Source organism: Rattus norvegicus, chromosome 1 (genome assembly GCF_036323735.1).
Source record: "Rattus norvegicus strain BN/NHsdMcwi chromosome 1, GRCr8, whole genome shotgun sequence".
In the NCBI taxonomy this organism is placed as follows: domain Eukaryota; kingdom Metazoa; phylum Chordata; class Mammalia; order Rodentia; family Muridae; genus Rattus; species Rattus norvegicus.
This window is the reverse complement of record NC_086019.1, coordinates 266,380,460-266,395,910: the sequence shown is the minus strand read 5'-3', so window position 1 is coordinate 266,395,910 and position 15,451 is coordinate 266,380,460. Positions and strand designations below refer to the sequence as shown.

At 46.2% G+C, this 15,451-nt stretch overlaps 1 long non-coding RNA gene across 1 annotated transcript; it reads left to right on the top strand.

The window, feature by feature from the left end:
* Positions 1-2,587: 2,587 nt before the first annotated feature.
* On the top strand, positions 2,588-10,731 carry LOC120100066 (uncharacterized). Its single transcript, XR_005499771.1, has 3 exons — positions 2,588-2,980; positions 5,876-6,077; positions 7,618-10,731. It is a non-coding gene; the product is annotated as an uncharacterized LOC120100066 (long non-coding RNA).
* Positions 10,732-15,451: the final 4,720 nt, after the last annotated feature.

Here is a 15,451-nt window from a genome sequence, read left to right as displayed (position 1 = left end):
AATCTTACATCTTATCTTGGCTGCTCCGGATCCAGAGGGCTGCCCAGCTGGGCCTCTCTCTCCCGGATTCTTCACAAGTCCGCCATGCCTCCCTGTCCTTCACTCTCTTCAGGCTTGTCAGCTCTCCTCCTCCTTTCTCCCATTCCCTAGCCTGGGAATCCTAAATGTCCCGCCTCCGTCTGCCCCGCCCAGCCATTGGCTGTTGGCATCTCTATTTACCAATCAGAACCAACTGGGGGCCTGTCACTCAGTGTCTTAAGTGAGGTGCGGAAATTCCTGTAAACAGGTTTTGGGGGGAGCACAGCTAACGTGAGAATGCAAGCAGCTACATTTTTCTTCTAAAAAAAACTATTTAAAAATTATTTAATTGGGGATGGGGGGACACATGCCATGTCATGCATGTGGGAATCTGAGGACAGCTTGCCAGGCTTGGCAGTAAGGCATGCCATCCTCTGAGCCTTCTCATTGGCACCTAGGTATTCTTAATACATGCCGGAAACATGACAGCTTTCTTTTCAAAATAAAATCTGTCATTGGCACATACCGTATCGGGTTTCATTATGACATTTTCCAAACACTTTTATCCTCTACTACTGTCTCCCCAACTGCCTGACCTATTGTACCCTTTCCCTTCCGACTTGACCTCGTTTCTCTTGTTGACCAGGTGAGGGTTTTTGTTTGTTTCTTTATTTTTTTATTTAATTAGTATGTATTAATTGTAAAAAAAATTAAAGCAACAGGCTTCATTATGTATTTTCTCACAGGACATGTGGCAATTTGAAAATATACCTCATGGCCGCTGTTGGCATTCTATCTAAGCTCCACCCCCACAGTTACCTGGCAACAGCCAGGTATGCTCTGCCCCACAATTACCTGGCAACAGCCAAGTATGCCTGACTCACTATAAAAGGGGCTGCTTGCCCCCTCCTCTCTCTCTTGTTCTCTTGCCCTCTTCCCTTCTTCTCTTCTTCCCCTTTGTCCCTTCTCTCCCCATCCCCCTCCCCCTTCCCTCCACGTGCTCACGGCCTGCCTTTACTCCTCTCCTCTCCTCTTCTTCTTCTCTCATTAAACCTTTCCACGTGGAACCATGTTGGCCCTGGCCGGTTTTGTCTGAGATTTCTACCCCAACAGCCGCCTCTGTGTTTCCTGACACCTGCAGGTGGCAGTCTGATCGGAGTTCACAGGAGCTGCGCAGCAAACTCAATACAGGGCCAGTTCAATGCACGGCAAACCCGAGTTTAATGTGCTATACAAGCCACACGTTTACTAAGACACTTTAAATACACATAAATAGAATTTAAAAAGAAAAAACCAAACTCAATATAGTTCTGGTAGAAGGAGAAAAAGATTCCTTCAGGTGCAGGTTGTGTCCTCTGACCTCCACACGTGCCCTGTGGCATCCCCACACACATATGAATACACATATGCACACAGTAAACAAACAATGTGGTTAAACAACAACATGACTCGAGGGGCTAAGGAGATGACTCTGCGGTTAAGAAGACCGGCTGCTCCTCCAGAGGACCTGGGTTTGACTCCCAGTAGCCACTTGATTGCTCACTACTGTCTGCGACTCCAATTTTGAGGGACCCCCGACACCCTCTTCTGGCCTCCAAGGTATCAGGCAAGTGGTACAGACCACGTAGGCAAATGCTCATACACATAAGACAAAAATAAATTTTAAAGAAATCTCTAAGAGCAAACACTATGATTCCACTTAATGTGAAGAGGAATCCGTGGGCAGGTGATCACCCAGCAAGGCAGCGGCCATGACCTTGAAGATGGTGGTCTCAGGGGAGGCTCATCCGCCATATCTGGATGTGCTGACCACTGCATTTCCCCCAAGTTTGGGAGACTCAGATACATAATTTGTCATATCTTGCCCTGACATACAAAAGGAGAGATAAGCTGTTCCTATCAGTGTGAGGTTTTACGGACACTCAAAACTGTTCTTATAAGTGACTTAATGCTAGAGTTCACCTGCCTAATCTTATCATTGGGTTTACACAAAAATAGTACAGAATTATAGAAACAATTGCATCCACACCTACCTCCCATTTAAAGAAAGGGTCTTTTTTCCTATTCCCCTCCCTCCCTCCCTCCCTCCCTCCCTCCCTCCCTCCTTCCCTCCCTCCCTCCTTCCCTCCCTCCACCTCTCCCTTTCTTCCTTTGAAATAGGGTATCAGTTCACATGGCTGACCTGGAATTTGAACCACAGAAACATCCTGCCTCTGTCTCCCAAGTGCTGGGATCAGTGTGATGTACCCAGCACTAAAACGATCTTATCCCAGAGCCCTATCTTTGTACAAACCTAAAGACCCAAACACACCCACTAGATGAAATAGAGGCTCTAAGCGATTCACCCACCCATCACTGTATTCCGAAGAAGTATAAATATATTTTTTCTTACTTACTTTTTAAAGCATAATTCATTTTGAGTTTTAATACAATAGATTTCAGATTTTTATCAAGAACTCACGTCGCCACCAACTGATTCTTTATCACGAGCAGTCCTAACAGAGTGAATCGTACGACGCGGGGCTCTGTACCAGCCCATACCCTATACTGTGGACCAATGAAGAATTAGAATCTATGAATATGAGTTTACAAGGTAGCACCTTTAGGTGTTTAGGTTCACAGTTACTTTAATGCGTGCTGACTCACAAGCTGTAAAACGCATCACAAGTCAAAATAGTTATTTGAGACATAGACGTTACACCACTAGGTGGCACTATTTGGCAACCTGATACCTGTGCTGACTTCAAGGATTAGGTTGTCTTTGTTGGGTATTCTATGAGGCAGGATCTCTCTCCTTAGCCCTACTGATTTGAAACTCGTTGTGTCTGAACAGTGTGCTCTCAAACTCGAGGCATTTCTCCTGCCTCTGTGTCTTGAGCGTGGGAATTCCCGCTGCGAGCCGCCACATTCTGCTAGATCACGGTTCTGTTGTACTTCGCCACACTCCACCATTATTCCGAAGGTACGCAAAGCAATTCAGTATTTATGATTTTAAAGTAATAAGCTCTTAACTTAAACATAGGGGTCGACAGAAGAGTAGGAGTGGAAAACCCACCTGCAATTCTACATGGCGGTAGCTTTCAAGCTTCATTTCTTTATGGTGTGGAAACAAATGCAGGGGCCTCGCCGAGAGGCCACACCCTCGACTCCCATGATGTTCATCGCAATCAGACTCATAATCTCACTGAGCCGTAGGTATTTGTGGTTTTCTCAGTTTTGACTCTTCCTACTCCTGCAGCTATTCTTTTCACATTATTGTTTTATTTAGTGTGTGCGCGCATGAGTGCATATATAATTATAGTTTGCATTTACCTACCCACCTCTTCTGTGTTCTCTTCTCCTCCCTCGCTGGTCCACCCTCCCCCCAGGACAGCTACCCTTCTTCTTTTATGTCATAGCTATAGATACAGATGCAGACTCAACATATAAGAAAAAAAAATTGCAACATTTTGTCTTTCCTTCCCCATAATCCTCTCTTACCACCTTTCCCTCCATTTCAGCCTCCCGTCTATAGTCTCCACCTCCAAGCGCACACACAGATTCTTTTTATATGAAAAACTGAGACGTCTGTCTTTCCAAGTCTGGCTTATTTCTCTTAACACGGTGGTCTTCAGATCCATCTATTTTTCTGAAAAATCACATATTTCATCTGTCGTCACAGCTGAATAAACGCTCCAGTGTGTATAAATGCCGCAGTATTGTTTCTTTTTAACCCACCATCTGTTGATAGGTGCCTAGGCTGGTTCCTTTCGTAGCTGTTGTGAATAATTCAGCAGTAAACGCTGACACACAAGTGGCTCCATGCTCTGCCGACTAAGCTCCTTGGGGGGGGGGTGTATAGATTGGGTGATTCTATTTTTAGTTTGTTGAGAACCCCCACACCTTTGAGAAACCATCCTGTACCTGTGTATATTCCCCTCAGCATGAATAAAGCCCCTCTTTCCCCACATCCTTGCCAGTGTTTGTTGGTATTTGCTCTTCTGCTGACTGGGATGAGATGAAATCCCAATAGTTTTAATTTGCATTTTCTTGACTATTAAAATTGAACATTCCTCCTCCACTTCCTCCTCCTCTTCTCTTTTTCCTCCTTTTCAAGACAGGGTTTCTCTGTGTTACCCTGGCTCTCCTAGAACTAACATTTGTAAACCTGGCTGGCCTTGAATCCAGGGATCTGCCTGCTTCTACCTCCTGAGTGCTGGGACTAAAGACGTGCACCACCACGCCTGGTTGAACATTTTCATGTATTTATTGGACAATTTAGCTGCTCCTTAATCCAGAAATGACTCTTGTTGATGTCTTGAGCAACATGCAGGATGTCAAATTCACCTTCCTGTCTCTGTCTCATGCTCTTCTAGGAGGCAGCCTGGTCCCCGAACCCTGTACCAATGAAGACTGACAGCTAATTGTGTACACCTCTTTCCAACCCAGGTTCAGTAGGCTCAGTAGCCTGAAGTTAGGTTAGGGGAGAGTGTTTATGCCATGGAAATCAGCCGATGCTGATTGGAGTCTTTCTTTCTGATAGCCACTTGTTAAGTGTTTACCTGCACTCTGAGGGATGTTGGCCACCATCTTTGCCTTCACAGATTATCTCCCATCCCAGTTTCTCTGACTCAGCCATTGCTTTTCATTAGCATTCTCCCGGAGTTAGTTCTGGGTCTCTCTTGTCCCTCTTAAACATTAGCTAGCTTCAAGAACAGTCTTACTAATAACCACATATTTAAATGCAAACATTATCAAGGGCCCCACATTCAGATGGGCGTTTCTTTCTCCATTACTCTCTCTTGTGACCCCTCCCTCTATTTAGACTCCTTCCTCACTCAGCTGCAGGCCTCTTACATCAAAGCAAGAATATGAATTTGTGTCTCATGGACCAACAGACAGCACAAACTCACGGCCAGAGCAGAGTCGCAGACATGACCGCACAATGTTTTCTCTTTCCTCTTTTCCATCCCACCATCCTGTGGTCCAGCAAGAGATCACCATACACTCTTCTGGTTGAAGCCAGAACCCAGAGAGTCAGCTGTCCTTTTCAACTCTCATCAAATCAACACGTCCTGCCAACTCTACTTCCCAGCTGTTTTTGACTCTGTCTCTGTCTCTATGTCTCTCTGTCTCTGTCTCTGTCTGTCTGTCTGTGTCTCTGTGTGTGTGTAGATAGACAGAGAAACAGAGAGAGAAGAGACAGAGAGAGAGAGAGAGAGAGAGAGAGAGAGAAAGAGAGAGAGACAGAGAGAGACACAGAAAGAGTGGGGTGGGGGGAGGCTCCAGACAGTTATATGCTTCCAGTTGAATCCTCAGGCTCTACCCTCTCTGTTCTCCTGCTCTTCCTTAAGGGATTAGGACAGAATTTTCTGGAACTCCTGCTCTATAATCTTTAACCTTGTATCCTGTCTCATCCAGTGTAATCTTGTAGGGGTGAGGGGGCACCCCAGGGCATCATTTCAAAACACAGACCAAACCCTAGAGACCAATGATTCCGGAGATACTAGAATTCCTGACCCACTGCTTTTCTCAGGGAACTTTGACTCTTGGCTGCCTACTTTGCCCCAGGGATCCGGAGGTGTGTTATCAAGGGGCCAGCCTGAGTCTGTTTTACAGCTGTACCCAAACACCTCATTACTAAAGAGGGGACGGTGCAGAGTGAAATCTGTCATTCATGCAATTCCTTCAGTCTGTGACGGAGAAAGAGTAAGAGGCCCACCTTCACTAGAGGGCGCACAGGAGCCACTGTGAAAGGGATAAATCACACCTCTAACTTTAAGATCTCTCTCTCTCTCTCTCTCTCTCTCTCTCTCTCCCTCCCTCCCTCCCTCCCTCCTCCCCTCCCTCCCTCCCTCCTCTCTCCTTCTCTCTACAGGGTTGGTTGGGATGACAGGCTTGAGCCACAACCCCGTCCATTCAAGAGTACTCATTACAGGATTTCCATTAACAGTGAAGTTGTGAAAAACTTCAATCACTAGCAAATGAAAACTGAAGCAGGCTGAAATAAACACTATGGACTGCACCAGCAACCGGCCAGGGCAGCATCTGAGACTCAGAAAAATCTTCAGGATAAATTGGTAAGTGAAAATGTGCTCTGTTGAAACCACGTGCAATAAAAGAAGCCCTGTCGCATTGGGTATGTGTGAAGGAGGGGGTTGTGCAGAAGGCTGTCTGACAGAAGTAGATCCTGAGCATCCCTCAAAGATGGGTTAAAGGGTAGTCCCCAGTTTTAGGTAAATGAGGGTGTGCCCCAAAGGGACTGTGACATTCTCTATGGGGCAGGTGGACTGTGAAGAACTGATAGGGCTAGGTGAGGCTTACAGAACTTGTATGGCTAGGTGAGCTCAAAGTCCATGAATCTCAGAACTGAGAATGGTAAGAGTGGGGACAACTCCCTGCCTAACTCTACCTGCTGTGGAACACATAACCATGATACCCCATTGAGAGGACCATGGCAATCAGTCAGATAGCATACAAACCTGGAGTTCTCTATGCTAATGAGGCATGTAGATAGGCCCTGAGCGCTCAGCCAATGAAGTACCCTAGGCAGGCCTTCCGGCAAAAGGTATTTACTCCCAGAGGAGATATACGCATTCACACCTGCCATCAAATAGAGCAGTTTGAATAAGCATGGACGGACTCTTCACTAAGGATCGCCTGGGAGGAGGCCTTCATAATAAAGAGCTGCACCTAAGTCTCTCAGAGAAGGCCTTCCCTCTTCCAACCCCTCTGCACTCTCAAGCACTCATTCTGAATCAAACTGGGTTCTGCCCCAGGCTCTGCTTCCCCTTCCTGCCTGGCACGTGGCCCAGAGGAAAAGCCCGGACCCGGGACACCCTATTCCCAACTCCGGGTGTTATGCCAGCGCTGCCTGGGTACAGATCCGGGAAGCACAGCAATCATCCCAGACTGCACTGTTTCCCGCCCGGAAATACACGGACTGAGGACCACTGTTTGTTCTGCGTCCCCTGAGCGGTGCAGGCACTCTGGGCACCCCAGTGGCAAGTCAGACACTGGTCCTTTTTTTTCTCTCGTTTCTCAGCTATGAGGTAAACAGTTCTATTCTCCACCCGTTCGTGCTAGGATACTTTGCCTTGTCCCAGGCCCAAAATGACAGGGCTGACTGACCACGGGCTGGATGTGAGCCCAAACAGGCGTTTCATCTTCTAAGGCCCGCGTGTCTGTGTTGCTGTAGGGGTGGCCAGCTGACCGATACACATCCAACACCGATTTCTTCCAGGGAAAGGTACTAGAAAGTGGATTAAAGTTGGATTTTGCTATTTCGGAATGTTTGGTTCCAATTACTGGGTCAGCCCAAAATACCTTTTGAAGGGTCGTTTCCTCTTAGAGTTCAGGTCTCAGTCACTTGTCCTCAACCCTGGGAATGGAATTGCTCCTGGTAGAGGAGACCTTGCTTTTAGAGGCAGGCTTCAACAGTAACACAGGAAAGGACAAAAACACCTTCCAGGAGCTTCTGGGGATTCCTGGGTGACACAGGAGACGGGAAACTCGGCCATATTTTCCTGTCTGACACCTGGGAAAGGCAGAACCTGTTTTTACCTCTTACCTCACGGATTATACTCCTTTCCCTTTATCATGACTTACCCAATCTCCCAGTCAGGAAACCTGGAACTGGCAAGCAAGCCCACAGACTGGAGGCCGGAAGTCGATGACCAGAGTGCCAGCAGCACAGACCAAACTGGGAGGAATCCATTCTGGGTTGTGGATGGCCACCTGCTTGCCGGGTTCTCACGTGGCCAGGAGTCCAAGTGAGCAGGATTGCCCACCTCTTCCTCATGCAGCGTGAGGGAGGGACTGAACCCAGGGCTTGTGTTTGCCAGACCGGCAGTCCTTCCGCTGAGCTCCACCCCGCCACCCATTTTCTCACATGGCCACTGGACTTTACTGTTTTCTTCCCCAACATAATTTTATTAATCATTTCAGACAACGTACCCTGGTTACATTTGTTTCCCATTCTTCTCACCCTTGTGTCCCAGCCCAAAAAGAAAAGAAAAGAAAAAACAAAACACCCAACTGAATCTGATTTGTGTTGCTCATATACTCATTGGAGCGTGGTCAAATTCCCAGCGACCAGCCCTTTAGAGATAGCTAAGTTCCCTCCCCCACCCCACCCCTAATCCCACCCCCGCCCCCATCAGAAGCCATGGACTGTCAAGAGCTACACTTCGGCATCTATATCACAATTTTAAGGACTCTCTTCCACAGTTTCACTTCTGGACTGTTTCTTGTGGGAGAGGGGAGGTTGGCAGAAAAGACTTCAAAAATCTCTCAATCTCAGTTGAGGTCTGCGCTCAAGCACTGTAACGGAAGCTTGCTTGCCCACAGCAGCTTGCGGCGTCGAGAGTGATGGACAGCGCATGTCCTCTGGCTGGCAGCATGGATCTCAGACACAGATGTGGATTCAGCGGCACCCAGGACCTCTAAGGTCAACACGTCCTCCAGTCACAGCACTGATCATAGAAGTCTTTCAAGGGGACAACTCAGAAAACGAACCGTTCTTCATCTCAGACATTTCGTTGCTCGGAGTCAGGGTGATCATGGGATTGGGCAGCCTGTGTGGGGAACAGGAGTGGGGGTGGGGGCCACCTAGAAGAGCCGCGACTCCATGCTGTGGGCTAGGCAGGCGGGAGCCGCGTGAGGTGGATGCAATAATGGCCGGAGCCTCCAGGGGCCTAGGAGAACCTCCTCTACTGGGCAATGACTTGCTCCTTTGTCCGCTGCTGCCGGGCTCCCGGCTCCCGTACCCATCGCTACCCAGTCTCGTCTCCCTCTGTCGTGCTGCTCTGTTCTACAGCTGAAAAATAAATATTTGGGGGTGGGGCACAAGTCATCGAACTTTTCATAGTTTCTATCTCTGTGCCGAAATTCCCTCTCTTACTGTACTCACTGTCAACTTTCCCCACCAGATCTTTTAATGTATTGTTACACTTTTTAAAATTCTTCTCTGCTAATTTGAATACTCAGATCGTATGCAAATCTGCTTCTGTTGCTTCTGCCTAGTATAATTTTTTTTCCTTCTGAATCGTTTTCTCTGCTGTTCTTCCAGCAGGAAACGCAATGCCTCATACAGGCTGGAGGACGCAATGCCTCCACTTTTGTTCATTGAAAAAAAATTTTGATGCTGTTTCATATTTATGTGTTTGTGAGTGCACGCTCGTGCATATGTGTGCATGTGTGTGCATGTTATGTGTACATGTGAGTAGAGAAGGACACGCAGTGCCCTGTTCCATCACTCCCCACCGTATTCCATTGAGGAAGGGCCTCCCTGAAGCTGGACCTCTCATTTTCCAGCAAACCTTACACCAGCAATCTGCAGTGACTTCCTTTCTCCATCCCACCCTGCAATGTGGTCTCAGGGATCCTCAGGGCCACGCCCAGTTTGTTCTGTGGGAGCTGGAATCCAAACTCTGGTCTTTGTAGTCATAAAAACAAGCACTCTGACTTGCTAGACCGTTACTCCAACCTGAAAAGGTTTTCAATGTTATTGAAGAATGGATGGCTCAATCGGTAATGTGCCTGGAGCTGCACAGACATGAGGATTTGAGTTAAGATCCCCAGTTCTCATGTAAAGCTGGGCATAGCTCTTGTAGCTGACCTCAGTGCTGTGTCAGGGGTCACAACAGGTGGCTCCCTGGAGCTTCTTGTCCAGCCAACCTAGCCAAATAGATGAGTTCTGGATTGATTAATAGACCTCACGTCTAACAGTAGAGTAGCACACTATTGAGCAAGACTTCCGGCCTTTAGACTCATGCGTATACTCATATCTGCACACAAACAAGTAACTCTGGGCACACACAGGTAAATACACACACACACACTAAAATCAAGGGCCTTTACCTGCTGAGTCATCTCCCCAGATTCTGTTACTTTTAAGTGTTATATTGTTTCCCTTTCAGATTTTATTGAATACATCATGTTTACTGGGGTTTTGTTTGTTTCTATTCAAGAATGTAACTTGTTACTTGCTCCACCTGGTGAAATTTTTTAGATTCTATGTTTCCATTTCTAAAACTTTAGTTTGGTTCATTTGTTTGTTTAATTTTTCTGTTATTAAAATTTCCGTTATAATTAGATATCGAATGGTTTATGACTCATTGAAGGCTTGGTCTCCGGCAGTTGGCAAGCATAAGAGGTAATTTGATCATGACTGTGTTATCTTATCAATGACCAGTTCATAGTTCAACCGGCTTACTAGGGCTTAACTCTGTGTGTGTGTGTGTGTGTGTGTTTGTGTGTGTGTATGTCCCAGGGTGGGGGAGGGGCAGCTAGGGAGTGACTTGAAAGGTCTGCTCTGGCTACTGACCTCTTTCTCTTGTGCTTGTCTTTTCTCAGTAGAGCCCATTAACCATGGACAGAAAACTCTAAAACCTTGAGTCAAAATGAACTTTGCATCTCCCGAATTGTCTTTCTCAGGCTGTGCAGTCAGTTTTCTGTCAACCTGACACAAGCTAAGAGCATTTGGGAAGAGGATGTCTCAAGTGAGAAGACCCAAGCCACTGTGGGTGGAACCTTCCCTGGGTTGGCAGTCCTAGGTTCTATAAGAAAGCAGGCTGAGCAAGCCATGGGGAGAAAGCCAGTAAGCAGCATCCCCTCCATGGCCTCTGCATCAGCTCCTCCCTCCAGGTTCTGACTTTAAGTTCTTACCCTGGCTTCTACTGACAACTGCCTGTACAGTAGAAATGAAAGCTAAATAAATCCCTTTCTCTTCAAGTTGCTTTTGGTCGTGGTGTTTCTCATAGCCTTGGAAAGCAAATGAGGTCACAGGTGTTTTGTCACAGATATGTAATATACTCAGAGGGAGACAAAGCAACTTCTTTCCCATTATTTCCTTGTCTTCTTTCTTTTCAATATGTGAACTAGTTGATGCACAGTACCACTGTTGTTTGTTAGCTACTGTCTGTCTGTCTGTCTGTCTGTCTGTCTGTCTGTCTGTCATTCTCAGCCTATGTTAACATCTGGCTTGTCTTCAGGCTCTAGGATTCAGTCTTCTTGGCATCTTCAGCCATTGTTGACTGGGTGTTGAGTACTGTAGCCATTACTTTATTGAATGTTGGGTTTTATTTGTTGTTCTTTCTTGTAGGCTGTTAAGGTCTTTCCAGATCAATTCGCTCTTCTCAAAGCCCTTTAAAAACCATGAGTATGTCCTTCACACTGGCAATATTTGTACTTTTCTTATTCAAGTGTGGCTCCTGTGGGTCCTCCACCAAATGCCTTACATTAATCACCGGGAAATGTCCTCTGTACCTCAGAGAATGTGAGAGCCTAACAAACTGCTTAGTTTTCAAGTGTTTGTCCATCCCCTCTGGACCCCAAAGTAATATACCTAGAAGTCAATAAGGTCTCAAGGGGATGCTTATGTATATTGGAAGCTTTTTCTCTATACAGCCATCCCCCACCTGGAAGCTCTTTCTTGACCTCCACCCCCACCCCCAAACCCACAACACACACCACCACTATCTGCTCCCCACCCCCAACCCACGAGTTCTGTCCTCTCCAGCTTCTCTGCGATGTGAACTCTTCTAAACCCATCAAGATCAACGAGCTCTGTTGTTTGGGTTTCTCTTCCCTCTGCTGTATGCTGGGGATCTCATCTAGTCAAAACCTAGAGTGTTCAGTACCAATCACCTATTCCCCTTTTCTTAGGAAGCCCCGTCCCCAGGAAGCACTGTCCTGAGACACCTTGTGCCCAGCAGATAAAGTAACTATCCTAGTTGTCTCACTGACATTTTTGGTTGGGAACATGAGTCTAACTGCTCCCTCACCATGTCCAGAAGCACGGGTGTAGGGCCATTTACTCGATAGAGTCTACTAGATCTTGGCTATTCTCGAGGGCCACATCCTTGAAGATAACGGACTCTTTCCCTCCTAGCAGCTGTCCATGCCATCATTGCCTCAGCTAGGGGTGAGGCTTCATGACCACCTCCCTCTGCCATGTTAAGATTTTATAGGGCTCGATTTTCATAGGTCTTGTACATGCCGTCACAAGAGCTGTCCGTTTGTATGTGTTGCTGCTTTGGTGTGCCAGGACAACACTGATTTCCTGTAGTCATCTGCCACCTATGGTTCCTATAACCTTTCTGCTTCCCTCTTCAGGGATGATCCCCGAGCTTTGGAAGGAAGGAGTGTGATCCAAATGTCCAATCGAGGGCTGAAACCTGGTATTCTTCACATGGGGTCTCCATGTTATCAATCAACATTGGCTACAAAGGCAAAGCTCTGAGGAGGCCTGAGAGATACATTGAGCTGTGAGTATACTGAGTCCTTAGGTGTCAGTTTAACACTATGTCCACTTAACAGAACAACAGTAGTAGGTTCTCCTGTAAGGCCCAGGACTCGCCTGGCTATGGGCTCTTGGTCCCTCAACAGTGGCAAGGCTGAGTTTCTTCTTACAGACAGCCTTAAATCCAGTCAGAAAACAGTTGACCACTCCGATAACCTTCACACCACTATTGTGTCAGCGGGAACATCTTGCTAGGCTAGTCATTATTTTAACTCACAGAGTTCACAGCTAGGTAAGACCAATGGTCAATTTTATCTGGAGCTGGCGCAAATAGCACCTTCCAACACCCCAATACCACAAAAGTTAGCTTAGTAGGGAAGATGATTCCAGGTCAGAAAGATCTTGATTTCCGCATATTTATTTTTCTTTGCTTTTTTAGATCTGTCTAGTATTGTTCAGTTTCAATGCAATGTATCTCTATGTTTTTTTAAAACTCATTCTATTGATACATTTATATTTCCTTAGTTTATTAACACACAGTACTGTTCTCAGCTGTTTTCTTCAAATGCACCTTCTACATGTTTTTAATTCTTTATTAGGATCTTTATTATCTGCACATCGATCCCTCTATCCTCTATCTTTTAAACTGCTTTTATTTAAAGTATCTTTATACAATATTATTGAGCATATTCTTTCCCTTCCCCAACTCCTCCCAGATCCTAACCTCCTCTCTGCCATTCCAACTTCATGTTCTTTTCTCTCTCAAGAAGAAAAAACAAAAACTAAAAACCAAAAGAAGAAAAAAGAAAACCAAAACAAACTAAAGGAAAAAAATCATTAAGACTAAATGCAAAAAGAAAGGGAAGAAGGAAGGAAGGAAGAGGAGAGGGGAGGGGAGGGGAGGGGGAGGCAGGAGGGGAGGGGAGAGGAGAGAAAAAGTACAAGTGTGCAAAACCACTTGTTGCATAGGAACTGTAAGCTCCACCACTTGGCATCTGCCCCTGCTGATGCCCTGACTCCCAGGGCTGGTTTTTTTCTTCTGTGTCTATGGTCTTCGGTCTTTGAGGCTGGCATTCTTTTCAGTGGATTTTACTCCATTGGAATTTTGGGGGTTTACATTAAGGATGCTTTGAAAATATTTATTCTAACTCCACACCCCACTCCGTGTGTGTATCCACAGAAGCTAGAATAGGGAGTCAGATCCCCTGGGTTGGAGTTTGGGGTCATTTGAACAGCTGACCTGGGTCCCTGAAAGACTGGCACGTTCTCCTCACTGCTCTGAATCCTGCGCAGCCCTGAGGGAGCTTTTATAATGTAGAATTTTGCTTCATTTTCTTGAAGGACTGAGATTCTGACTAATGCTAACCTGAGGCCACTTAACCCTCTGCAAGAACCAGGCTTAACAGAGGAGCCCCCAGTCACTCTCTACCTCACAGGAATCTGAGGCCTTGTCTTGTTCGATGTCCTCATTGTCCATTACACGGGGGGTCCTAAAATGGTGTTTAACGCAAGAGCATTAAATGTTCTTCATTACCTGAAGTCACACATTAGGCAGAATTATTCTTGTACCACTTGTGAAAAGTTCAGATTCAGAACGAGAAGCGGCAGGAGCGAGAGCTGTGAGCTATGGGGGTGAAGAATCAATCAATATCCAAACACTTGAAGACAGAGAGCACGAGTAGCGCACACTAGCGCCCTCCCATTCCAACTCGAAAGCACATCTCCCACAAGAGTCAAAAGTAACTAACCATTTGGTTTTCTTAGATACATTGGAATACACTTCTTCTTTTGGTCAATCCGAATCCCTCCTTCTAATTCATAATGGAGAATTTATAGCATAGCATTTCTTAACCTCTAAAGTGGCGCTCAGCACTCGATCAAAGGCCCCCTGTTCTCCTCAGCCTCCTTGCGCAGTGCCATTGTTTCAGAAGACTCTGCCTTGATTCTTGCAGGTTGGAAGATTCTTAGAATCTTCTAATCTCTGCAGAGATTTTCCGAACATGGCCGGGTCTGAAGGCATTTCCCAGTAGCATCTGGGGCAAGGGAGACATTACCCTGAAGCATGAGGACCTGTGTTCAGGTCCCCAGAGCCCACATAAAAGCTGGTAGGTGTCAAGTGCCTAAACCCAGCAGTGGGGCTGGGGAGGGGACAGGTAGAGCCCATCCTCCAACCAGTGTAATGGAAGCAGTGAGCTCCAGGTTCAGTGCAGAGACCCTGTCTCAAAAAACCAAGGTGGAGTACAACAGAGGAAGATGCCTGACACCCACACACTCACATCCATGCACATATGAGCACACGTGTATACACACACACACACACACACACACACACACAACCAACCAACAAGTAAAGATATATAAATCAAACACACACACACACACACACACACACACACACACACACACACACGCTCGGACCTAAATGTGATACTAAATGTGAAGACAAAATCCAGTTCATAGGTAAAGATGATGTTTGATAATTTATTTTTTAAGCCTCCAGGTCCTGAATATTTGTCCTTCGGTGTCCGTGGGAGACTATTTCTAGTGCCTTTGGTGTGATGGTCAAAATTCTTCCCAATAAAATGCTGTCCCATCTGCATGTAAGCCTCACATTTCTGCCTGTATTCTTTAAATTACTTCCAGCTTGGTTATAAGAACGAATGCAATGAAAATGTAACATAAACAGGTATTAGGTTATCTAGGAAAGCAGGGCAAAAAAATGTATCTATGTTCAATACAAACACAATTCATTCTCTTCAGACATGTGTTGCCATGTAACCCAGGCTGGCCTTGAACTCATGACCCTCTTTGCTCCCCAAATACTGGGACTTGTAGGCATGCACCACCATGTCTGATGAGATACAGTTATTTTGCTCAATAGTTTTAGCTCACAGTTGCTTGAACTCATGGACGTGAAACTCACAGCTAAGATGAAGGCCGACTGTGTTTGCTCTCTGCCTGAAAACACTGTGTGCATAGCCTTTATCAGACACAGCGAGGAGCATATTTTATGACCATCTGTGTGGTCTATTATAAGCATCTTAAGGACATGAGGGTAAGATCTGCTTGTACTGTGTCTGCGGCTGTACAATGAGGTTGCAAAGACAGGAGTGACTGTGGCAGAGGAGGAAAGGGACAATGTATTATCACAAGGCTAAGGGCAGACAGGCACAGTCCTGGATCTCTGTCCCTGTGTGACATTTACCGTAA